Source organism: Cynocephalus volans, chromosome 7 (assembly GCF_027409185.1).
Source record: "Cynocephalus volans isolate mCynVol1 chromosome 7, mCynVol1.pri, whole genome shotgun sequence".
NCBI classification, from domain to species: domain Eukaryota; kingdom Metazoa; phylum Chordata; class Mammalia; order Dermoptera; family Cynocephalidae; genus Cynocephalus; species Cynocephalus volans.
The window spans coordinates 62,013,339-62,039,659 of NC_084466.1; the positions used below are offsets into that span (position 1 = coordinate 62,013,339).

Here is a 26,321-nt window from a genome sequence, read left to right on the forward strand (position 1 = left end):
CTTTAGGTCTTTAAGTATGTATTGCCAAATAGCTTTGAATTCAAGAGATATTTTTAAAGACAAGCATTTTTAGTACTTTTAGATTCAGGCAATAGTAATACTAGGCTAACAAACTTTTTAAAAGTAAAATCCTCTTTAGGGACCATCTTCATTAAATAAATTATTTTTTAACATATGAATTATTTTATTCATTCAACTATTACCTTTTGAACACCCAGTCTATACTAGGAACATTCTAGATGTGAGAATACAGAGATATAATCTCCTTGCCCTCAGGTAGAGAATTAAATAAATAATTCCAAACGAGTAGAAGATATTTGAAAACAACTTGTTTCCATGATATTTTATTTATTTATTTGGATTCTTATTTACGTTTTAAATTAGTAAATTATTTCTGTGTAAATAATCATTAGGCAAATTTTAGCCCCTGATAGAATATTAAATACTAGAAATTAGTAGAGTCCAAATTAATACATCTTACCTGCTGTAAGTGAAAGTGCATAAGTTTGTAGTTTAGCCTGAGAGGTAGCTAGTGTCACTTAATGGGCTATCTAGGTGGAAAATTAAGCTTCTATAGACTCAAATCTAAAGTCTGAGTTAGCCAGTAGCCAGCACTGGATGGCTGTTTTAGCACATTAATAGTCACTGTATTGGAGGCACCAGGTTCAATCTTGAGGCACTAAAATCTTAACAAAAAGAGGGAGAGGTTTTCTCCCTTTACCTCTTACACTTTCTGCTTCTTTACTTCATTTCTTAGACTTTAATTTTTCAGAAGAAAAAAAGAAAATTTTTGGTAGAAATTGTTAGTAGAGACCAAACAACTCATAACCAAAGTGTCTTGTTTTTCTGTTGTAATTTTTATCCTGGATTCAGTCAAGATCTAATTTACAAAAGATTGTGATCTAGAAGTTTTCAAATATATTGTTTGGGAGAAAAAATGAGACTCTCCACACCTCACACCCACCCAGCTTCCAAAACAGTCCAGGTAGTGAGGTTGTGTCACGTAAACCAGAGCAAGGAAGGGATAAATGCTTTCCAGTGTTTGTCTTTTTTCTGTAAGAGACAAGATTAAAATTATTCTATTAGGAAGAATATGAATTTGAAGTACAAACTAGATAAGAGCTTTCTGGAGGAAATGAGTCCTCTCAGTGGTCATTATGCCAGACACTATGCTACAAAGTCTTATTAGCCTGAACTGTCAGCAGTGCCACGGTCTGGCCTCGTAGTATTGTAGAGAGGCTGAGTCGGTCTTCGAGGGAGGCCCTCTCTATTCTCTGCCTCATTTCCAAAAGTACCAGAATCCAACCTTTACTCAACTCATTCATTTAATAAATATCTATTGAATGCCTGCTATGTATCAAGTACTATTCTAGATGCTGGGAATGTTGAAGAAAACAGACAAAGGCAAAAGATAATAAATACGTAATAAATATGATATGCAGGCTTTTAGTAAATGCTATGGGAAATCAAAGGACAGCGGGCAAGGTGGCCTAGGAAAGCTGTGGCAGGGAATGGGAGGTGTCGTGATGTTAACTAGGATGAGTAGAACAGGCCCCACTTAGAAGCTAACATTTGGGCAGAGACCTGAAGGAGGTGAGGGAGGTGGCGGCTTGGATGGACGTTTGAGGGAGGAGCCATCCAGGTAAGGAAGAGCCAGTGCAAAGGACCTAAGCAGTGCACCTGATGCATCAAGGAACCACAAGGAACTTAGTGTGACTGAAGCAGAGAGAGCAAAGAGGGTACAGTGGTAGGAGCTGAGTCAGAGGCAAAGGCCAGATCATATATGGCCTTTAGGCCATTGTAAGAATGTTGGATTTTATCCTGAGTAAACTGAGGAGACTTTGCAGGATTTTGAGCAGAGGAGTGGCTTGATCTGATTCCTGTGTCTAGCTTCTGGGCTGATAATAGATGATGGGTTGCAAGGGTGGGAGCAGGGAGACCAACAGTATAGTGCATTGATCCAGGTAAGAGAAAGAGGAGGCACTGACCTGCCTGGTAGCAGTGGAGGTTGTGAGAAGTGACCAGATCCCTTCCTCTGCCCCCATCTCACCTCAGATCCCAAAACACTGAGAAATGAATTTACTCTCCCCTCAGCAGAGCCAGCAGAAACAGGAGAAAAGAGAAAAGCCTTGATATTCTTGTTCAGTGGAGGCTGTGCAATTGACAAGATATGAGTGGACTTGGGGGTCGATCATCTTTGTAGGGTCAAGTAGTATGTCCAAGGAAATATGGGAAACAAAGATACCAAAAAAGGAAAGGAATAAAACCAAAACTACGAGAAGAAAGGATGGGGTCTGGGAAGGGAAAGAGGAAGAATCCATGTGGGAAAACCCTAAAAATCTAGGGTGTGTGGTGCAAAGGAAAGAAATAGCAAAACATCCAACCCCTCCCATGATTCTTCTACCTTTAGAACAGTGATTCTTAATGGGAGACTTCGCCCCTCAGGGGACATCTGACAATTATGATGGGGGTAAGAAGAGATACTAGCACCTAGTGGCAAGTAGGGGCCAGGGATGCTACTAATCATGCACAGGACAGCTCTCCACAACAAAGGATTATCTGACTCCGAGATGTCAACAGTGCTGTGGTTGAGAAATCCTGCTTTACGCCCATCCACTGACCCTTGGAGTAAAGAACTGATTTTGTTATTCTCAGCATCGCCTGTATTTATTATCATTTTAGGAGAAGGCAGAATAGTGATTAGGAAAGGGGGGGGGTCTAAGACTGTCCTTCACCGTTATTGGTGTAACCCAGTTGGATGATAAGGTTGGTTTTCTTGACTGCCTCACTCTGTGCCCCATCCCTGCATCCAGGACCTGGAGGGCTAAGTAGGTGGATATCCTCATGGTGGTACGAAAGAAGTAAAGAAATACAGGTTACAATTATGTGACAGAATGATCCTGATATTGGTTAGTTTTGAAAGAGTAGTTCATAAAATCTACTTAATTTATTATGTGACCAAAATATTATTGTAAATAGTTTAGACTATGGATTAATAGGCATGGTATAGGTTTAAAAAAAAAATAGCTAAAGATCCCAGGCATCACAACATGGATGCCTTGGAGAAATATATTCCAAGTTAAATATGGCACAAGTATCACATGCTATGATGCTGGAGAAACCACTGGGAACTCTGTAATCACAACCCCCCTTTCAAGGACCCATTTCACACACACCTTGAAGTCAATGGCTGTTTGGTATAGTCCTTGACCTCCTTCTCCTGAAATCACTCATCTGCCTTCTCCAAAGTAGGGTGCAGGCATCCCAGGAGGTGAGCATAACAAACTTCTATTTATCTTAAATAATAAATAAGGGATTGAAATTCACCTTAAGAATGTGGATTGATACTGGTTTCCTCACTTGGTGCAAGTGTCAGAGGTTTGTGTAAACCACAGTCAATCAGGATTTTACAAGAAAGAGGTGTTAACAGTAGCACTTTCCTGCCTTAGTTTATTTTCAGCATATTCTGACATTTTGTGGTTTACATGTGCCAGGATCATAAATTTTTTTTGTGCTTTGCAGAGGTTCCTTGGTTATCTCATGGCAAAGTACTTAAAAGAGCAGTTACGTTATCCTGTTAAAAGATGAGTGGTCCAGAATTGTTTACCGTTTCTACCATGACAAGTAGCTGATAGTAAGCTAGCTGATATTTTAAAAATATTAATACACTTATTTTAACAATGAGTGAGAAATTAATTGCTTTTAAAAGAAATGTGTGCTAAAAAGAGAGAATTTGAAAAAAGATGTTTGAAAATGCTTTCTAGTTATTATGTGATCTTGATGCCAAAAACAATGTAGACAACCTATTAAAAAAATCTCTTATCTCCAGTATAAAAACTGGAGAATTTTCTAATATGTTAAACGTCCTTCAGACAAAGTTTCAGTGTATTTTTTAATCCATTTTTTAAAAAATTAAAAAGTGCAGCACCTTCCAAATTGTGAGAAAAATAGATTGATATCAGGGAAGTGGAAATTTAATAGCCAAATTTCAACAAAAAATTCTTCACATAATTGTGAATAAGACTGAAAAATAAGATAACGATATTGTAAATTCAGTTAACAACTTCCAATTAGATCTTGGAAGATATTTTTTTAGCTTACTAGCCAGTAAAACCATGTAATTAACTCAATTACAGTTACAATCCAGGACTTAGAATCATTATTATCACAAAGTATAAAACAAAGATTAAATAAATAAAAACAATAATGACGTTGCAGTAGATAGCTTAAAAAATGGCTGCATTATTTACTCTTACTGTCCGTGCCCTTTGGGTATTCTCTTCCCACATGGAAATGGGGCTTCGCCATGTGACTTGCTTTGGTACAAGAATCACTAACAAATATGATGCGATATGTGAAAACACACTTATGTAAATTCAAACAATAATGAGCTATAACTATATACCTATTAGAATGGCTAAAATCCAAAACACTGACAGTAACAAATGCAGGTAAGGACGCAGAGCAACAGAAACTCTTGTCCATTACTGGCAGGAATGTAAAATGGTACAGCCACTTCGGAAGACAGTTTGGCAGTTTCTTATAAAACTAAGCGTAATCTTACCAAATGATCCAGCAATCACACTCCTTTCTATTTACCCAAATATGTTGAAAACAAGTCCACACAAAAATCTGCACATGAAGGTTTATAGCAACTTAACTTCAATAGGTGAATGATACATCATAAAATAAAATATCATCAGTTATGAAAAGAAATGGAAGAACCTAAAATACATATTAAGTAAAAGAAGCCAGTCTTAAAATGCTACATACTGTATGATTTCAACTATATGACAAGCTGGAAAAGTCAAAAATATAGAGACAGTAAAAAAATCAGTCATTGCCAGGGGTTTGGGGGAGGGACAGGGGAATGTTTAGGTGTTTAGGTATTTTTAGGCCTGTGGAACTGTGGTGTATAATACTGCAATGATGGATACATGACGTTATGCATTTGGCAAAACCCATAGAACTGCACAACACAGAGTGAGCCCTAATGTAAACTATGGACTTTCATTAATAATACAATATTGGTTCTTCAATTGTAACAAACATACCACACTAATTCAAGATGTTCATATAGGAGAAATTGTGTGTGTGAAGGGGGTGGGAGTGAGTAGAGAGGAGGTATATGGGAACTTTGCTTTCTGCTCAGTCTTCTCTGCAAACCTACAAATGCTCAAAAAAAAAATAAAATCTATTAATTTTTTTAAAAAAGTGATTACACATTTGGACTTGCTTCTTGCTGCTGGGAACCCTAAGACAATGTAACTGAGCCCAAGATAGCCTGCTGGAGAGGCCATGTGGAGGAAAACCAAGGCATCAGGCTGCCAATTTTCATCAGAGACCATCCCATACCATCCAACCTGGCACAGTTGCCAGGTGACTGCAATCACATATATGAGCCTGGATAAGAGCAGCATATGAACCTCCCAGATGAGCCCAGCCAAAATTGCTGAACTACAGAACTGAGAGCTGATAAGTGAGAGTTGTTTTAAGCCACTAAGTTTTGGGTGTTTTGTTATACAGCATAGGCTAACTGCTACAGAAGTATATTCAATAATAATGTTTACAGTGAGAGCAAATGGGTTCTTTTTCATCAAGAAAATATGCATGTATTACAAAAGCATGATTTATTTTGCCCACATTTCATATTTTAGAAACTATTGTATTTGAACATCATAAATGCACATTATATAAATTTATAACATATAATAATAAATTAATATATATATAATATTTTTATGATAGTACTGAACAATCAAAACATTTGAAGAAACACCCTAGGCTGGGGATAAAGGACTGTGAAGACCCAGGGAATTCTTTTTGCTCTTTAGGTCAAGGAGTGCCCCTCCTTCCTATTGATCATGGCGATTGTCCAGCCATTTCCTAAATATGAGATAATAATACAGGCGTTTATAATTCTGGGTTTTCTTCAATTATTTTATGTGAAACAGAACTTCAGCTAATAAATAAAGTAAAATATATAAATGTCTACTTATATTCACATTTTTAAAAAACTTCTTTGAGCTGTCATTGTCTTTATATTTGTAAATCTGTTACTGATTGTAACCTGATGTGAGAATTAGTATGAAGGCCTTGATGTGAACTGAAATTCTTTCAGACTAAGTCCCCAAAGCAGCAAGATGCTCAGCTCCAGAGACAGTAATTTTCTTATCCAGTTAACATCACTATTCTTCTGAACTCTTATGTATTTGGCTGTTTTTCCTTTTCCAGAAATACATTAAATTTAAAAAAATCAGTCTCTGCATAGGCAAAGTTGGTGTTGATTCTATTTGTTGAATAAACTGTGACATCATCTCCCAACATTAGTTGTAAATTGATGTAGTCCTTTCAAGCAAAAATGCTTGTCTTGCCGTAAGCACGGCTGCTGGAATGCTGTTTCTTTAATCCCAATGTGCTTCCATTAGATGGATGGGTTTCTACTTCTATTTTTATTTTATAGATAAAAGTACTGAAGTACTAGAGTGATAAAGGATCTATCCAAATCTCACAAAAAATGGATATCAGACTTCACAAATGGAACCTGGGTTGCTATGCTATTTAGAGTTCTCTCATGTATAATATCTTCCACGTCCTGTGTTATAACAATAAAGAATTGTAATATATTATTTTATTAAATTGATTTTTAAATTTAATTTCTATATAGAAGGTAAATTATTGTTTTAGAATGCAGGCATAACAAAAGACAGCAATAAATGGCTTCTGTCTCTTATAACTAATTTCCATTTTGATAACCTTGATTCAAGGCATGACAAATATTATAATGAAGGTTATGCTAGGTTAATTATATTTCATGTTGCAGGCACTGCAAATTAGATTGCTTATTTACAGCCATTTATTATAGTTAGGAAGCACTGTCATCAAATTTGATTTGGATGGACTTTATTGAGCAGGAGAGAGTTGGTTTAATTGAAAAAGTTTCTATTTAAAACACACTAAGTTTCTATCCTCTGGGCTTGAACAAGTGAAACCTATCTGTGCTCTCCTCCATTACTTCCTGCATGGCCTTGATTTAATTAAATTGAACAATGAAACTTATGAATAAACAAAAATTTTAAACTAGAAAGGTACATGAATATCACGATTATTTGAGGAGACATAATTGTAGCAGTTATATGTCAACCTATCCTCATACAACATAATCATCTGCTCTAAGTGATTTCATGTCTTCAAGTAAAGACCCAAATTTTACACCATCTCAAAGGTTCCAAGATATATTAGAAGCACTAAGATCCTGAGTTTATGCAAGTGTGTCAAGCCATATAGCTTTATCGCAAACTTGGTATACAGCTCCATATTTTCTTCATTAACCATTTGTTCAACACAGTGTGCCTGGAATCATACTGGGGACTGTGCAGAATGCACTAGAGAATGGAGGGGAAAATTTTCATCTAAGCATCAGTTTTAACTGATCAGAAGGCTCATTTAAGTGGCATCAAAGAAATCAGAAACAGACCCAAAACTAATGCAAAACTAGTTACAAAGACTGCTCTACTTCATGTTTATTTTTCAAAGAGATACTTTTTTGTGCCATCAAAGGTCCTTCCTAATCTACTGCTTAATCCTACTATGGCATTCTATCTCAAAACCTACATTCCTGCCATAGTGCTTTCTCAGGTCATGCCATGTGCTACAGACTGAATACGTGTATCTCCCCCAAAATTCGTATGTTGAAACCTAATCCCCAATATGACGGTATTTGGAGGCATCCCAATGTAATGGCCTTGGTAGGTGGTTAGCTCATGAGGGCACCACATGGGATTAGTACCCTTATAAAAAGGACCCTAAAGTGCTCCCTCATCCCATCTGCCATATGAGGATACAGCAAAAAAAAAAAAAAAAAAAAAAAAAGGCCACTTATGAACTAGGAAAAGAGCCCTTGCCAGACACTAAATTTGCCAGTGCTTTGATGTGGGACTTACCAGCCTCCACAACAGTGAGAAATAAATTTCTGCTGTCTAAGGTACTCTGTTGTGGCAACTTAAGCACACTAAGAAATCATGCACTATCTCACTTAAGAACTTCTATTGTAATGTCCATTTGGATTGGAATTCATATTGCCCCATGCCCCCTAACTCTGCCTGGGGAATGTCTACTCATCCTACAACTCACCCTTCAGATAATCCATGAAGGCTTTTCTAAAACATTTTCACTCTTTATACCTCAAGGAGAATTACCACTCCCTCTATATTAATTTGCTAGGGCTGCTATGACAAAGTACTACAGACTGGGTGGCTTAAGCAACAGAAATTGTTTGTCTCACAGTTTTGGAGACTAGAAGCCCCAAATCAGGTTGTCAGCAGGGTTGGTTCCTTTTGAAGGCTGTGATGGAAAAATCTAATTCATGCCTCTTCTTTGGTTTGTAAATAACCATCTTCTTCCTGTGTCTGTTCACTTTCCCTCTATGCATGTCTCTGTGTCCAAATTTCTCCTTCTTATAAGGACACTAAAAACAGATTAGGGCCTACCCTAATGACTCCATTTTAACTAAAGTTCTCTGTAAAGACCCTATCTCCAAATAAGGTCACATTCTAAGGTAGTGGGGGTTAGGGCTTCAACATTTGAATTTTGGGGGACACAATTTAACCTGTAAAAATTTTTTTATTTTTCCTCCTCTATTTATGTTGTAATGATTTCTCCTGCACTAGTGTATTTTTTTTTCTGTCTGGTATCTTCCACTAGGTTATAAGCCTTCACAGAGTGGGAACCACATTTGATTTTTCTTTGTATAATTCCTAGCACAAGAGGCTGCTTATTAAAATCAATTGGTTGGTTTGCTGATTGAATGATGAATCAACAAAGACCCTAAATGATATAGCAGACCCTACTAGCATGTTTTCTTGACCTTTGCCCTTTCCATTTTTCCTACCTAGAATGCAGAGGCAATGCCCAGAGGTGAAGCAGCTGTTCCGTAACAAGGTAAATAGCACATAGTAAAGAGTAAAGATGGCTTAAGCATAAGAATAGAAAATATCTTTACTTCAACCTATTCTTGAAAAACGTCTTCTTAGTATAAGATTCTAAGTTGACATTTATATTCTCTCAACATGAAAAAATTATTGTCATTGTTGCCGTTAAGAAGTTAGCCACCACTAATTGGCTTTTCTTTGTAGGCGGCTGTGTCTTCTTACTGGCTGTTTTTCAAAATCTCTTTTCCTTTCATGTTTTGCTTCACTGAAATATGTTTAGGTATGAATTTCTATTGTTTATTATACTTGTGACTCATTGGCCTTCTAGAACATGAGAATTGGAGTCTTTCAATAATTAGGGAAAATTCTCAGTCATTAGTTCTTCAAATATTGTCTTTTCCCCTTTATCCCCCTTTTTGAAACTTATTTAATGTATGTCAGATATTCCTACTCTATCCTCCATGTTTTTAACCTCTCTTGATCTCTCTGGACTATATTCTGTAGAACTCCTGTAGCTATATCTTCTAATTTACTAATTCTCTCTTTAGCTACGTCTGTCTTAACTGCTGTTTACATTGTCTTATTAATTTCAATTTTTATATTTATTACTTCCAGAAGTTCTAAAACTTCCCTAGTGATTCTTTTATAAACATATTTTGTTTTTCTTTAAAATTTTTTATTCTTCTACATGTCCTCAAGCTTTTCCTTTATTTCTCAAAACTTTTAATATAGTTAATTCCAATATATAAAGTCTTTACAAATCTGATTCTCCTATTTTTTGTTTCTGCTGCTTTTCACTCATGTCGTTCTGGTTACTTACGTATTTAGTGAATTTTGACTGTAGGCTGCTTATTTTTCTTACACCATTATTGGTGGGCTTTCTTTGAGGCCTGGCTTAAAATCTGTCTAAGAGAAATTTGGATGTGTTTCTTACAAAATACACCTATGAACACCACTAACCTGGGGACACTTTATATTCCTTACTTGATGTTTTTTGAGACATAAAGGCATCAGGAACTAGATTGTAAACCCACATGAAGTCAGGTTTGTGGTTTTAAATTCTTAGGCAAGATTACCCTTATTCCCTATCCAGCACCCAGGTAGAGCCAGGCAAATATCTTTGTTGTCTTTTCTGGATGGTAGTTTTGCTTCTTGTTTACTGTTACATTGAAGGTGTAGCCCTTTGGATGCCAGCTTTATGTCAGGTGTTTTCTATTGGCTCCAGTTCCTCAGGTGGGCCTTAGGTTTTACTTCCTGACTCCTGCATTTCACCAAGCAGGAGTTATCATTTTCCACGGTTCAGTAGCAAACCTCAGAAAGAAAGATAACTGTGGCAATCTTTTGCTCTATGGGTCTCTGCTTTCACTTTATTTTTGACCTCTGAAGATTCCTTTCTTATGTACCAGTTGATAGATTCTGTTTTCTACAGCATTCTTATTTCAATTAGGACATCGTTCAGCAGTTTCTATAAGCCATACTACCACAAACAGAAGTAAAAAACATTGGTTACATTAGTGAAAATTTTGAAAATAAGAGGAGTGTCTACCACTAAAAAATTTATGGTCCATATACACCATAAAATGTCGTGAAGTCATGAAAAGGAATGTGGTAGGTGTAAATGTACTGACATAAATATCTTTAACATATACTTTTAAATGAAAAAACTTAGCGGCACAACAGTATGCACAATATGATTCTATTTATGTAAAAAAGTGATACATGTATATGTTTTTGTAAGGACACAATTTTTATTTAAATGCACAGAAAAAGATCTGCATGTTTACATATTAAAATTAAAGGAATTTTATTTATATCTTTTTTTTTACTTTTTGTAATGAGAATGTATTCCTACACTACTTGAGTTTATTTAAAAATAAACACAAGTTTAAAGGAATAAATAAGATGAGACGTATAAAGCACTTAGCAGAGTTCTTGGTACATCATAAGAACTTAATAAACTCTCACTAGTATTATTATATTCATTTAAAAGTAAAAGTTATTGATACATAGTGAAATATAGCATCTTATGATGGCAGTTTGTGATGTACTGCAAATCGATAGCAAGCCTCAGGTTGGAAACTATCTTTTGATTAAAAATACTGATCTGCTTCCAAACTGTAATTTATACTTGTTTCTCTTGCTGCTTTAACATATTAATAGATATGAATATACAAAAGGATCTGCAATCAAGTGAGTTTTTAAAATGCTGGGTTACATAAAGTATAGTTTTGTTTTTATTTTTGTTTTTTAACAGTAGGAGTTGTCAGAGCTATAAAACTCTATCGTGCACTGTGAGTCTCAAAGAAAGAGAGCTTGTAAAAAACACTCCCCAAATTTATTACACTCCAAAATCCTTTCTCTTAAGCATCTTCAGGGACTTCTCTTCCATGAAATACCTTTTAGGAAATACTTCACTAGACCGTAATACATACAACAGATACCACAATATTCATTTACTGACTGAACAAATTGTGAGTTTTTATAGCTGGTTGTCAGGATGCTTAATGAGCAGTGCATTCTCTTTTGTCCTTTCATTTGTCTAGAACAGATTCCAAGGATAAACACTGATTTGTTTTCTAAGTGACGGTAAGAGACCTTCCCTGTCTATGTCTCAGTGTAGAGAATGATTCTTTGGATTAACATTGATTAATGGGTGGAAAATATGATGTGTCTAGAGCTATTTCTCAGCATCAAATAACCTAAAGCCAAACAACAAAGGGCAGGCGTGGAAAATAAGAGAAGACAAGAACAAGATCCCTGACGTCCTTGTTCCTACTGACAGTTACCACACAACCAAGGACCCTGCTGATTGGGAAAAAACACACTGTCATCTGTAATTGGATGAAAAAAGTATTTGTTGCACATGCTTGGACTCCATAAAGGAAAATTCAATGAGGTCAGAAAATAACAAAATATGCAATTTGTTAGCTGTGAGCTGTTAAATAATGAATGTATACATCATGCTAAATATCTCCTTCCTCCACCTTTTACATCTGCCAATTGCATCAAGTTTGCAGAGAGCTTTGTCCTGGCATTATTCATCTTTTTGAAAATATGCCATTCAGAGTTGTGAGTTTGTTCTCACAGCATCAACTAACCAAAGGGCAAGCATGCAAAATAAGAGAGGACAGAGCAAGACCTCTGCTGTCCTTGTTCCTGCTGACTGTTAGCACCTTCAGATATAGCCATCCCCAGGGCACAAACATTTTTACTACGGACAGTAGATTACGAAGAGAGGGAAATTACAAGCTGGAGATGTAGAATGGGGACTTGTGATTTAGACAGAAAGGACTTGCTTCCATTTATAACACTGTGGGTGGGTTAGCATAGTTTTGCTTCTATAGTATGTACAACTGGGCTTGACTTAGATTATTCCAGACTGTGGGGAAGTAGGGGGTCCTCCTCTCCAAGGACTTTCTACAAAACAGAGAACTCTCTATGAAACATGATTTTTTAAAAACCTCCTAGAAGGAAAAGACCTCTTTGGTGGCATCAAATGTCTTCCTCATTCTAATTCATAAAAGAGATAAATTGAATAAAAAGTCCTCCACTGCCTGAAATTGTACCTTGACTTTTTTCTTCTCAATTATGTAGAAAGCAAAAAAGTAATGATTTAGATTATTTAATTCTTTCTGCATGAAAGTACTAACTAAATATAGCATTTCCTGACCCTTACCTCTGAATGGGCATGATGTAGTGAGGGCATTGGTGAGAAGGACGTATATGGCTTACTGCCTGTGTCCAGGAAATTTTATGTAATGATAAGGATGAATTTGATCATTCATTCAATAATATGTGACAGAGTGTGGACTCTGTTTTCTACTATCCTGTTTGTTAAAATTGCTTATTGGTACTATCTTGCTACCCATGAAAACAACAGTGAAAAATAGCTGCTCATTAACACAAAAGCAAAACGTAATGCAGTAATGATGCTTGAAGCTTCCTGCAATGCTGGAGTTTTTAGAAATCATTAATAGTAAATTACCAGCAATACCATAGGCGGCTGATATACCTCCTGTCTTTGGTAGGTAAAACTCTTCATTATAAAATAACAATACATTAGTCATACATCACAGCCTTCAGCAATTTTCTTAAAGATATTTTATTTAAGGCCAATGTCACCAACATTGAACTCATTTTACAGATGGGAAACTGAGGCTATTTTACCAAATGATTGTGTCAGAATGAATCAGAATGTGGAAACTGAGGTCATTGACTTAGTTTCAGATTTAAATTCAGGCCTCGGGCATATTTGTCAATATGACAGGAACAAGTACAAATCATTGATTAATGAGTTGGGGTTGGAGCAGAGATGGGGTTCCAACAATTACAAGCTCTAGGTCACTCGTTTCATCCACCAAATTAAGGAACAAGAAACAATTAAAAGGTAGACTTGGGCTGTACTTCTCATTGTATGGTTTGGGGCCACATTAGGAGTAAGCCAATGTTCTCTTAGAGGAAAGGAAACAAGCACAAAGCTTGAAAACAGGAGGGCAAACCCTTCTCAGAAAGGGTCACTGTCAAGTCCAAGACCTTGTTTATCAGCTCAAGGCCTCAATACTCAGGTATCCACGTGTAGGAGGGGCCCAGGCAAGGACAAGTTCAAACATGCTCTGAGAGGATTCCCTCCTCTCATTTCCCTTAATTACACTCAGCTATACCCAAGAACCAGATGGCTTCCTCTTAATCGAGTCTACAGGAATCCAAAATGAAAACAAAAATGACATAAGCACATCCAAAGCCCAGAGTCCATGGAGAGGGATTTTATACAGGACGGTGCTTCTCGTTGCTATCACCTGAGACTTTGTCTTCATAATATGCCACATCAGTCTGGTGGAATAAAGACCCATGCATGCTCTCAGCTCTTTTCTCTGAAGAAAACACATAGGACGGTGAATTCTGAGATATAAATTGTATGACTTTCAGCAGGACACCTCCCTCTGGGCCTTTGTTTCCTATGGGTAATGAGAGGGGGGAGGATTAATACAGGTCAGGATCCCAAGTGACTGGGTCTCCGGAGAGCCATAACTACCTGCCACCTTCCCCCCTTCAAAATTCAATGGCGCTTTTGTTTGTTGACCCTCCTGGTCCCAGGTTAGATCTATACAGCTTGTTATTTTATAAATGCCAAAGATGATGGTCCTCAAACACGTCACAAATACAAAAAAACAACATAGATAACAAATTTCTGAACACCTACCCCCTTTCCTCCTTTGACAATAGAGTTAGGGTTAATAGCTTGCAGGACAGTTGTAAACCATTTGTCTCCTATCTTCTTTGCGTAGTCACAAAACTCAGAATTCTATTTCAACTAAGGAGGCAGATCCTCTCTTCAGTTTTCCAACTGTTCAAACTTTAGGCACAGTTAATAATAAATGAATTGGGGCCAGACCTTAAAAGTCAAGCTCTCTTAAAGAACACATGATATAAGTCACAAATAATCTTACAATCCTCATTCAGATCAGATACCATGACCAAATTTTTTATCAGACCTTAATAGACAGAAATTCAATTTCTTCTTTTAAGTTAAGCCCTGAAGGATTTAAAAGACAGAAGGAGGGGAAAATGTGTTGGAAAAAAAAGGGGGGGCTCGATACATCCTCATAACGTTATTGGTCCCCCAAAATAAACAAATAGCCATGAATATATATTCTTTTCCTGGATGTGAATTGTCTTTGCACAGGCTGTCACCTTCACGATGTTTTCTCATGGAAAGGATTTTCAAATGACCTGCCAACAGGATCTCAAGCAGCCTGGGGCAAGGGAATGGGCATCTCCCATCCTGTAGTTCTAACAGGAAATTGCTTTGGAAGAGCTGATTGGCCTCTCTTTTCCTATGACGCCTGATTCATATCCCTGACAGATTAAATTTTCTACGAAGGCACTGAAGCACTAGCTTCTCCGAAATGGCTCTGTGTGTTGAGAGCCAATTCTCCTAAACTTGGCTTGCCCATCCTCCTGCGGCTTCTTCCAGAACAGCAATCCTGTCACCTTAGATGGCCTTTGACAGCCAGAGCCAAGAAAGTTCCCTGAGCCTTTTGGACTCTGACAAGGGTCAGCGTCCAGCATCCTGCAAGCACCCCTGGAGCATCAGCACATTTTCCGTCTTCTCTCTTGTTGGCCTGCTTCCCTGGGAAGGTTCAAATTAGGCAAGCAGCAATGTTCTGATGTGGTGACGTGATAAATATCCACAGTCAGGGCTTGCAATTGCAGTTTTGAAATGTTAGAGAAGGTAAAACAAGCAAATAAAACCCACCAAACACTACAAAGAGAAAATCAGTGAAGAGCCTTGAGAAGGTGTCCTGTAGAACCATCTCTAACAGAAAAAAACCCTCAGTCTCAACATGTCCAGACTGAGTTTATGGTTTCCCTCCAAAGCCTGGTCTCAGAGAATTACATCAGTGTCACAGCCAATTGCACAAGTAAGGAACTGAAAAGACATCCTCGACGGCTCCCTTGTCCTCAGTCACCATGGAGCGTCCTCTGCCAAGTGCTGTTGACTTCATCATCCCTGGACTGTCTCTTGAACCTGACTCTCTCCATCTCCATTGTCACCGCCACTGTTCTCGTGTCCCATCACTGGTAAAAAACCGATGGGTTGTCTAGCCTCTTCCATTGACTCTGACCTTCTACAATCCATTCTCATGTCACAGCTAGAATAATCTTTTCCAAACATAAATCCAATAATCACGTGAACCTGCTTTATTTAGCACCTTTGGTTGGCTTCCCATTGCTCTCTGGATAACGTCTGAGATCTGTCACATGGCCTACCCAGCTCTGAGTGTTTTGGCTCTGCCCACCGCCCCAGCATGATTTTGGAGCTACTTTGCTTCACACACTGCACTTTGTCACTTGGGCCTCCTTCCAGTTCTTCACACTTCCCCTACCACAGGATCCTTGCAGATGCCATGAAGCCCAATGTTGGATGCTCTTTGGTCCACACTTCAACTTCCACTCACCTAATCAACCATTGTTCACTCTTCAGAGCTGATACCGAGTGTCGCTTTCTCAGAAAAGCCTTTCTTGATTCCCTCAGCCCAGGTCATGTTCATTGTTATAAAACGGTCTTCCTTTCTTTCAGACCACACAGCTAACTTGTAATTTTATATTTATTCATGTGTTTATCTGATTACTACCTGTGTCTTTACTCTAGTGCAAGTTCAATGTAAGCAGAGGCCATGTCTGACTTTGCTCACTGTTGTATTTTCTGTTTGCTTATTCTACCAATTTCCATGAGAAATGTGTTTAAAAGCTTCCACTGTGATTGTGGATTTGCCTATTTCTCCTTTAATTCTACTATTTTTTCTTTATATATTCTGAAACTACATTATTAAACACTACAGATTTTAGAATATTTTATCATTCAATTGGATTGACCCTTTTATTGTTATAAAGGGTCCCTTCTTGACTTATAATTTACTTTGTTTGATATCAGTATAACTAGGCAACTTTCTTTTGGTGAGGGTTTGTATGGTGTATCCTTCTCCATTCTTCTACTTTTTTATTCTCTCTGTATCCTTGTATTTAAGATGCTTCTCTCATAAGCAATGTGTTATTATATCTTATGTTTCAATACAATCTGACAATATAAAATTTAAAAATTATTTATATTTAATGTAATTGCTAGAACACTTGGGTTTTTTACTATTTTTTTCCAAACTTGCTCTATCTGTTCTATGTACATACTTTTTTTTCTTACCTTCTTTTGGGTTAATCAAGTATGTTTTACTACTCCACTTTTTCCACTTTGGGGCAGTTATATAATATTTTGGTGTTCTTTCAGAGGCTACTTCAGAGTTTTGACATGCATCCTGGATTGATTAAGGTATAATATGAATTAGTATTTTTAATCAATTCCTGTACAATGAAAAGACACTTGAGCACTTTTTATTTGTCTTTTTTCTGACTTTTATACTATCATTGTCATGTGTTTTAATTCTACATATATTTAAAACCCCATAAGACATTAATAGTGTTGGTTTATACAGTCAATATTTATTTAGATTGACTTACATATATGTCTTTCCTTTACTATTCATTCTGTTAAAAGAAATACTTTAGACAAATTAAATTTAACAGTTTAATTGAGCAAGGAACAATTCTTTCCTACAAATTTTTGCTGTCACTTAGCATCACTTTTCTTCTGCCCAAAGACCTTCCTTGTGTATTTCCTTTAGTGCAGGTACTGGTGACAAATTCTTTCAAAAAAATACAGTGTTCAAGAATCTGAGTCCAGCTGAAAATTTACAAGAAACAGAAAAAAGAGAGCATTTGTTTTACTGTACCATGATCACGAGATTAACAAAATCCAGACTTTGAGAAATTCTATAGGTCAAACAACCCAGGATCTTCAACAGATAAATTCTAAGGAGAAGAAAGGACTAGAGGGAGCTCTAGTACATCAAAAGAGACTTACAATATACTTACGATGTATCCAACATTTTTTAATGGTCAAGACTAAACTATAGTGTCTAGGAAGGCATATCTGAGAAACAAAACTGTAAACACAAGAAAGATTACAATAAAAGCGTAAAGGTTACTTTTAGGGAAGACAATGCATTGCGACCAGCATTTTATATACTTTATGTCATTTAATTTTTACTGTACCCATATGAGGCAGGTATTGTTGTCCCTGTTTTAAAGAAAATACAACAGAAAATTAGAGGTGAGAAACTTCTCAAGATTACCATATATTAAATGTTCTGTAAAACTCCTCTTCCTGAACACTTAGTCATTATTTTTTTATAATCTGTACAGGCAGCCAGCTTTTCATTTTTCGATATGTAGACTATTAAAATATCCTTCAGTTCCTTCTCTGCGTCATTTTCTTCTTCTTTTTTTTCTTTTCATATTCCATGTCTTGCATTTTGAGGCTTCAGTGCTCATGAGCATTTCATTAGCAAGTGACCTGGAAGAACAGACCATGAAGCTCACATTAGCTGTGTGGAGTGTCTATGCTCCAGCACACCAAGAGAAGACATGTACTTCCCTCCTCTCATGCCACAGTGAACAGCGTTGGAACCCAGACTCATTCATTAAAATTGTTTTTTAATTTATTTTATTTGATTTTTAAACATACTTTTAATTTTAGAGCCATTTTAGTTTCATAGCAAATTGAGCAGAAAGTACAGAGTTCCCACATATCCCCCTCCCCGCCCCACAACAGTACATTTGCTACCATGGATGAACCCACACTGGCTCGTTCATTTTTATCTTGCTGTATGAGACCATCTGGGATTGTGTGTTTGCCCAGTTTCAACTACCTTGTGTTAAGAGTCCTCTTTTGACCTGCAGTTAAAATAAAAACGTCTCTGCTTCTTTATCAGCATTTATTCTGTTCTTAACATGCTGCAGTAAAGTTCACTTACCCCTGAACTTTGACCATTTTAGCACATTTCAGTGCTTGCATGCTCAAAACAAGGCAATTAACTTTAATAGTGCATTCTTAAAGAAAGTCATGTGCAATCTCTGGAAGCCATAAATGATCACATTGTCATACTGAGCTAAAATCTTCGTGATGCTGTTCACACTCACGGTGCTCTCTTCTCCTGCCCACCAGACCAAGGTCTGGCTCAACCCCGACCACATCTGTGAAGCCTGTTCCAACAGGCTCCATCCCACAATTTTTCTATTTGGCTCCATCCCACTTTTTTCTATTTGGCACCGTATCTGCCATCAAACATTCCCAGGGAAAGTCATTAACCCTTTCCGAGCTTCAGATTGCTCATTAGAAAGTATGGATCAAAACGCTTCCTGACAAGTTTGTAGATCATTTAAAATGGGTCCACATGTGTTCATGTGAGGCACACAGCTGACTCAGTGAACATCGAAACTCCCTCTTTCCTTATCTGCTCAGGTAAAGTTGCCCAGAGGATAGGTGCACAATCTAGGAGACAAAACTGTAAAACTATATAAAAACATGCTTGGACATAGATTATAGCAAAAAGAGCATATCTCAGTGATATCAAGTTCTTTCTGGGTTTGTGAAGAAAATGGATGAAGTGGCCAGAGCAGAGCAGCTGAGGATAATGGAGCTGCCAGTGAAGAGGAAAAGAAAATGTGGGGAGCAGGGGGTACAGTCTTGCCCAGGGATGGCTTATTCATTTCCATCCGTTTATGGGTAAAGGGAAATGGAGCACAAAATGATTGCTCATCGAGCCAGATAGCCATGTCATACCTAAGCATAAGCTTCCAGCTGCAGCAGAGAGAGGACGTGGTAGGATTTGGACAGACATGAGGTAGGAGGGGAAGGATTTCTGACAGGGGGCATGCAGAGAGATCCAGGATGCTAAACATAAAATGAAGGTATTTCAGCACTATCACAGGACAAGAGGACAACGAATAAACCCATTTGACAGCAGTGGAGTCTCTGGAAGGTCAGGAGGAGTCTGATAGTAAGGTACTTTGAATGCCTGGTGGAGGAGGGTGGCATGTGTCCTGTCCTTGGTGAGGAGCACAGGGAAACTTTGAGCTGGCATGTCACATGATACTGAGATCCTTGAGCAGCACAGGCTGCAGGAGAAAGAAGCTGGAGGCCAGAGACTTATACCAGCCCTGGCACGAGCTGATAAGTCCCCACCTCAAATGACAGCGGGGCAAATGAACAGAGGGACTTGTGTCCTAGCCCTGCCTTCTGAAATATTTCTGTGGCCTCCACTTCTTCTGGATTCTTTCCCAACACCATTATATGGCAGACTACAGGTGTTTAAATATGCTTTTTTAACTTGGTGAACATTTAAAAAATTTATTTCAAAGTAAAAGAAGATAATAAAATGGACTTAATTCTGAGGGTTTATTCAAAAAGTATTGCTAGGCAATGAATCAGCAAACCTCCTCCACCACCTACCATCAAAAAAGAGATCCAGATTATAATATAAGTAATTATAAATAGCATAATATAACATCATAACTGGTGCTATTCCACTCAGGAAGCAAAGAGTATAACTATGAAAACCATTGTGATTTCTCTTATAAAGCAGACAGGCTCAGCCCAGGCAGAAAGCAACAAATGCTTGTTAACATTAGTGAGTGTGTTGATCCAAAATGAGCAAGGTGAAAGTCGTGGTCATGGAGAAATAAAGGACGTTGTAAGAGGATTGGCCATGGCTGTCTCAAGTAAGGAGGACACAGAAGTGGAGCTGGGAGACCTACACCTGTCACTCTTGTTCATGGAACCAAGCCCAAGCCTCCCTCCCCTGTCCTCAGAGTAAGCTGAACAGAAAAGTATCGATGAGCATCCGACCAAAGAGCTTGAGGAGGAATATGTTGGGGTGTTTTGAGTTACAGAAAAGGATCCAAAGGTGGATCATACATTTTGGGGGAAAGGTAGAAATTTCTGTGGGTGAGGATTGGGTCACTGAACTTAGAAACTTGGAAGGGGTCCCTATGGTGAGGGGGCTGGAAACAAGAGGGTCAGGTTAGGAGTGCAGGCAGTTTCCGTGAGGGACCCTCCCCCCAAAAGTCTGTTTCTAGAGAGCTCCTTTCCTTGTGCTTTCATGGTAACAGCTCACATAGCTAGCCTTTCTCTTAGCCCACCAGAAATGGTCAAGAGGGCCGTGGGAACCTGGATGTCATTCCCTCCAGCCATTTCTTTTAGGCTAGAAGCAGAGCATTGGAGGAGCTTTATCTGGAGGAAACCGACTGTTGGGGGTTGAATTGTGTCCTTGGAAAGATACATTGAAGTCTTAACTCCAGGCACCTGTGAATGAGATCTTATTTGGAAGTAGGGTTTTACAGATATGTATCATTAGGATGAGATTATGTTAGAGGAGAGTGCACCCTAATCCAGCGACTGGTGTCCCTAGAAGAGTGGGAAATTCAGATGGAAGACACACAAGGGAGACGGTCATATGAAGACAGGGGCAAAGACTGGAATACATCTATAAGCCTCGAGCATCAGGATCGTGGGCAACCACCAGATGGTAAAAGAGGCTGGGAAGCTTCCTCCCCCAGAGTCTTCAGAGAGAGAGATGGCCCTGCTGGCACCTTCATTTTGGACCTCCAGAACTGTAAGACAGTAAATTTCTGTTGCTTTAGCCACCCAGTTTGTGGTTTCAGCAGACATAGGACACAAATGCACTGACACTCGATCCCTAGCCCACAGAGACAAGGGCATGAAGTCAGGAAGGCTCCTGAGAAGACCCCAGGCCTAGTGATGACAAACTCCCCAACCCGATGGGCCTCTAATAAGCAAGTAGAGCCCCTTCAGCGTCCTGGGTGGGGAATGGTCCCTTTGAGATTTCAATGACCGTTTATTGCACTGATTTATAGTCCTTGGAAATCAGCATTTGGGGCTGGTGGGAAGATAGTAATCCTTGAATGCCTGTGCTGGAAGGTTTCAAAAGCTCCCCAAAATTGGTCCAGGATGGTGATGGAATTAAGAGCAAGAGGGTAGAAGACACATTAAGTATTAGGTAGCTAGACACTGAGCCTCCACAGTCCCTCACACACATTTAAAGATGATGGGAAATAAGGAAATCCCAAGTCGAGAGGACATGGGGAAGCTGCAGAGTGAGCCATGCTGATACACCTGAGGGTTTTCTTACTCTTGGGGTTCCTATACTTCACAGAAGTTGCCCAAGAGGAGATAGTTTCACCCTGGTCCCAAATTGGGGTTACATTTTGGAATTAATTATGTCACCAGGTGGCTCTGAGCACCGTGTGAGACTGCAGCCCTTTTCCAGTAGTGGGGAGGGGTCTACCCTGCCCACTCTGTTTCATCCCACCTCTGAGGTTCATCACAGACATTTCTGAGAGGGGCATAGGAGGATCCCACTTATCAATTGGCCCCCTGAGGACTTAGCCCCTGACATTACTCTTTTTAGACCCAAATACTTGTTCTCAAAGGAACCACGGAGCACAGCGACCATTTGCTGAGACTCCTTCTGTTCCAAGCCCTAAGTGTCCTTCTGCTATCATCTCACCTAACTCTCACCATAGAAGCAGATTTGGGGATGGCCCTAGTCCTCATTTATCTATGGAAACTCTAAAGCTTGAAGACCTGCAGTAAGTAGCCCAAGATCCTAAATGGTAGAGCCAGGGTTGAAATCCAGCAACGCCTCCCCCCAGGGACCTAGGTGTTTTCCCTGAAATGACATTTAATATTATGGAACATAATGCTTACCAAGGGGGGAAAAGACACCTCTACATGATGCCTGTGCTTCGTGTATCATTGGCCTCATTTGAGTCTTATTTTCTGGCCCCAAACCCCACACTCCTCCCACTGTGCAGCTGCCTCTACCCGGCCCATGCCTTCTTGGGAAAAGTTCTGTGGTGTGGATGGCAGGACTTTTAAACTGCATGTTTCTGTTGAAAAAAAAAAATCTCAGTGAGGAATTCAGTCACTCTGTGATTCAGTCCTTTGGTCTGAATGTACAGAAGGAAGTCCAAGCCTCTGGAATCTAGAGAAAGAAGAGACTGGAGCTGGACCAGGGTGACCTTTCAACAAGGAGCATCCTTTATTGAAGCAGGGGACAGAAGCTCTGTTTCTTTGCTGATGCCCCCCCCCCCCCTTCACTTAGAAAATCATTTTCTCTACTTTCTACCTGGCCAGCTCCTGCTAGGTACTTTCCAAGTCTCAAGTCAGGTATTGCCCCTCCGGGAAACCCTCCCCACACCCCCAGCCTGGGTCCAGGGCCCCTCGCTATGCTCCCACCCTACCAGCGGTTTCCTCATCATTATGCTTGTTCTTTAGATGACTTCTCTGCTAAACTGCAAGCTACTTAAGGTCAAGAACGGGTCTTACCCCTCCAAGAATCCCCACAGTGCTATGAACCCTTAATAGCTGTCGAATGAATGAATGAATAAAGGTGGCCAGTCCTAGCCTTTGTGGGGAGTACAAGAGGAGGGTTCAGATCTGGAGTAGAGAGAGGACCAGACAACTCCTATCCCAGATTCCAGAAACTTCTCCCCCCTCTTCCCTCACTCTCAGAACTTGATCGTTTCGTAGCCACTTGCAGCGATGATACCAGAAACACCTCAGGAGGTTCACCTTGGTTTACAAAATGGGAGGCTTCAAAGGAGTTTAGTTCCTTGACTGGGTCTGTGCTTCATTCTAGGAGGCTGAGAGCCAAGTGCCCTGTGCTGGTGGGTTTCCAGCAGGGAGGAAGGAAGGTACAGCTCCAGAATCCTACTTGATTATGTTTATTTCAGGCAAATATGGTTTTAAGAGGGTTCATGGTTGGGGAAACAAGAATCAGAGAATGATGCCTTCCCATTCGATAGTGTATCAACCAGTGTGACCTTCCTGTGTTTACCCCAATGTTTCAGAAATACAGTTTAAAGGCAGCCTGGAGAACCTGGTGCCAGCCCTGAGCTGACATGGCACAGGGTGAGACAGCAGACACTGGGGAAGGAAGTTCATCTCCCTACAGCAAGACAACAATGCTCAGCTAACTGACTGTGCGTGGCTGCCTGCCCCAGTTCGGCTGTGCCCTGTTCAACTTTCCGCCAAATGTCTCCTCTGTGCCAGTCCCTGGGGCTTGGGTAGAGGTCAGGAGCTGCTGCAACCACAAAGGCCAGTAATTTGTCCTCTGGGGCTATTCCCCTTCAGGATTCTCACCTGCAGGCTGCACAGCCACACAGCAGGCTCAGGGTGGTGATGGAGCCTCCAGCTCACAAAGTTCCGGGGTCCCCATGGGTTCCTACGGCCCTGGGCCCCCTTTTCTCCTTCTGCGTGCTCTCCCTGTTTACTCTTCACCCAAGAATTCACCAAACAGTACATGAAGCAAATTGGGAATGGGGGGTGGTGGCCAGCCAGTACTCAATGTTAAGTCCCCAATGTTAAGTACATTGAGCCAGGACTCAATGTTAAGTCCTTTATCTTGCACATATGCAAGTTTTGTTCTCGGCCCTGTTTTCTTTATCTATACAGTGAGGCTAAGAACCCCTATGTTGCAGGTTGTTGTGATGATGAAAGCTGTGGTTCTCAATCTTGGCGGCACATTAGACTTCCCTGGGGAGCCTTAAAGGCCAGTGCCCTGACTCCACCCGGATCAATTAAATCGGTCTTTGGAGGGTGAGCTCAGGCATCAATATTTTACAGCTCTCCAGGTGATTCATAAGTGCACGCTACCTTGTGACTGCTGGATTAGAGATAATGTATATAACCTGAGTATCATACTGCTTTCAATATACAATATACCTAATTAATAAATGATATCAATATTACTATTATCACTATTATATTATTGCTGCCTTTAATCTTACTTCCACTAAGAAAGGAAACCTGGTTACGGGGCTAAAATACCCAAGTTGTAAGTGACCAGAGCACATGTCCGTGATGATCAGTAGCCTTGAAGCTGCTCAGTGATATAACAAGAGGGACCCGAAGCAGCCAGCCAGCTGTGAGGACCTACGTGCGATCACTCGCATCCCCATGGCATGAGCTCTTGCCCGGCAGGCTTCATCCCACCGGGCTCTGTGCCAGTGGAAATATTTCTGGTTGAAGCCTAGTGCCTTCATTTCCAGGCAACATGGTCTCCTGGGAGGCAGCTGTTGACTTTTGCATCCCAGGTTACCTTTGCTCTGCAGTAAGTAGATGAGTCCCAGCTGGTCCCCGCAGGTCAGTTAACAAGCAGCCCTGGCCCACCCTATCTGGTGGCTTAGGCTGTTGAGACAGTGCCCTTCGTGCCTGTGAGGGCATCGTAAAGCTGGGCTTGATACCCTTTAAAGTTATCTCTGTTTGCTGATTGTTTGCCAAGAGGGACTGGTGTAGAGCTATCGCTGGCTGGCTTTTGGGCCCTGCAATGACAACCACAATTCGGGTGAAAGGAGTGCGAGCAGCCCTGCGTTATCTGAGACAATGGGTCATGTAGATTAGTGCAGATAATTGGCATCAGTAGACAACCCCCAAGCTCCACTTTAGATATCAGTCCCTTCTTTTTCCAAACTAAATATGTTCTAGGTGCTGTCAGCAGAAGCGCAGACAGTAGGGGAATGTTTATCTCTCCTGGTTTGAGGGGAAAGGAGGGCTAGCTTTAGTTTGAAGCCACATATTTAAATATCTCTCAGTCTGTACACTGTGCCTCTACACCACCTGCATCTGGCCCAGAATCTTTAAGAGTGACGCATTCATGCCTACTTGCTGGCCACAGCCGCCTGCCGGGGTCCTTGTGCTCCCTTTTGCCTCAGAGCGCAGCCAGAATGTCCCTTTCTAATCTCAGATCAGATCCTCTCACTCCCTACTGGAAACCCTTCAGTGACTCGCCATCACTGTCAGAGTCAAGAGTCGGCTGTTAGAGTGGCCTCCACGCCTGGGCCAGACCTGGCAGCCGCCATCTTTCACTTCATCTTGCCACGGACAGGAGAAACGCCTCAGTCGCTCTCAGTTGCAGACTGTGTTCCCCCCCAGGTCTTGGAACCACGTTCTTCTACTGCCGGGGCCCTTTCTCAAGTGTAGCTAACTTGACTCCTTCTGTTTTCAGCTGAAATTTTACTTCCTTAGGGAAGCCTTTTCTCCCTCCCCCTACGGGTTCCTGACACAGGACTTTCCCATCCTGACATTTCTCAGCCTTCATTGCTACCCACTGCAGAGCCAGAATTTGAGTTGCACGAAGGAGAGACCCCATCCACACCATCCCCGCCCCCATTCTCAGCACCAAGCCCGGGAACGCACTCTGAACGGACTCCAAAGTACCTGCCAAAGGCAAGGTAAAAGCAGCGGGGTTAACAAAGGAGGGTACCACTCACAGAAACACGACAACCAGAAATCACACAGCAACCAGAAATCGAATGGCCACCCATGCTAGGCAAGCTCCTCAGTGATGGGTAAGATCCCTGGAAAGTGTAAGGTACAATGTTAGATATTTTACTTGTATGAAATACGCATTTTCTTGGGAATTGTCTTTTTTTCCAAAGAATCTTCTGCTAGACTATCAAAGAGGTGAATGACTCAGAAGAATGGGCATAATAGCTGACAATTATTTAGCACCTACAGTGTGCCTGGCACAATAACCCTGTGAGGTAGGAGTTATTATTACCTCAATTTTGTGAATAAAGAAACTGAGAGGTGTAAGAAATTAAGTAATTTGCCCAGTGCTACAGAACCAGTATGTTGAAACCATATCTGAAACCAGGCACTGCTATTGCAGGGTGAGTACCCATTATACCGTCTTTCTATGCAATTGCCTACCACCTTCCAAAATTTAGGGTCTCCCACAAGTGCAGGCAAAGACCACAGGCTGAGGAAGTGGGATAAGTTTCCCTCCCCCTCTTAAGAGGGGCAGCTACTGTTAGGCCTCAGAACTTAAAGGGTGGGGCTTGATTTCTTACCTCTGTGAATTAATAATTATTGCACACTTATTGCGTACAATAAGTGACTAATTGTAGCCATGAGGAGATATAAAGGTGTTTCATTACAGCCAGTATAATCTTTAACTGCATAGAAAGGAC

The 26,321-nt window shown here is 40.1% G+C and overlaps 1 pseudogene; it reads left to right on the forward strand.

Annotated features, from left to right (window-relative positions):
* LOC134381643 (receptor-type tyrosine-protein phosphatase S-like) overlaps window positions 1–25,329 on the forward strand; it is a 139,436-nt pseudogene extending 114,107 nt beyond the window's left edge.
* The last annotated feature ends 992 nt before the right edge of the window (window positions 25,330–26,321 follow it).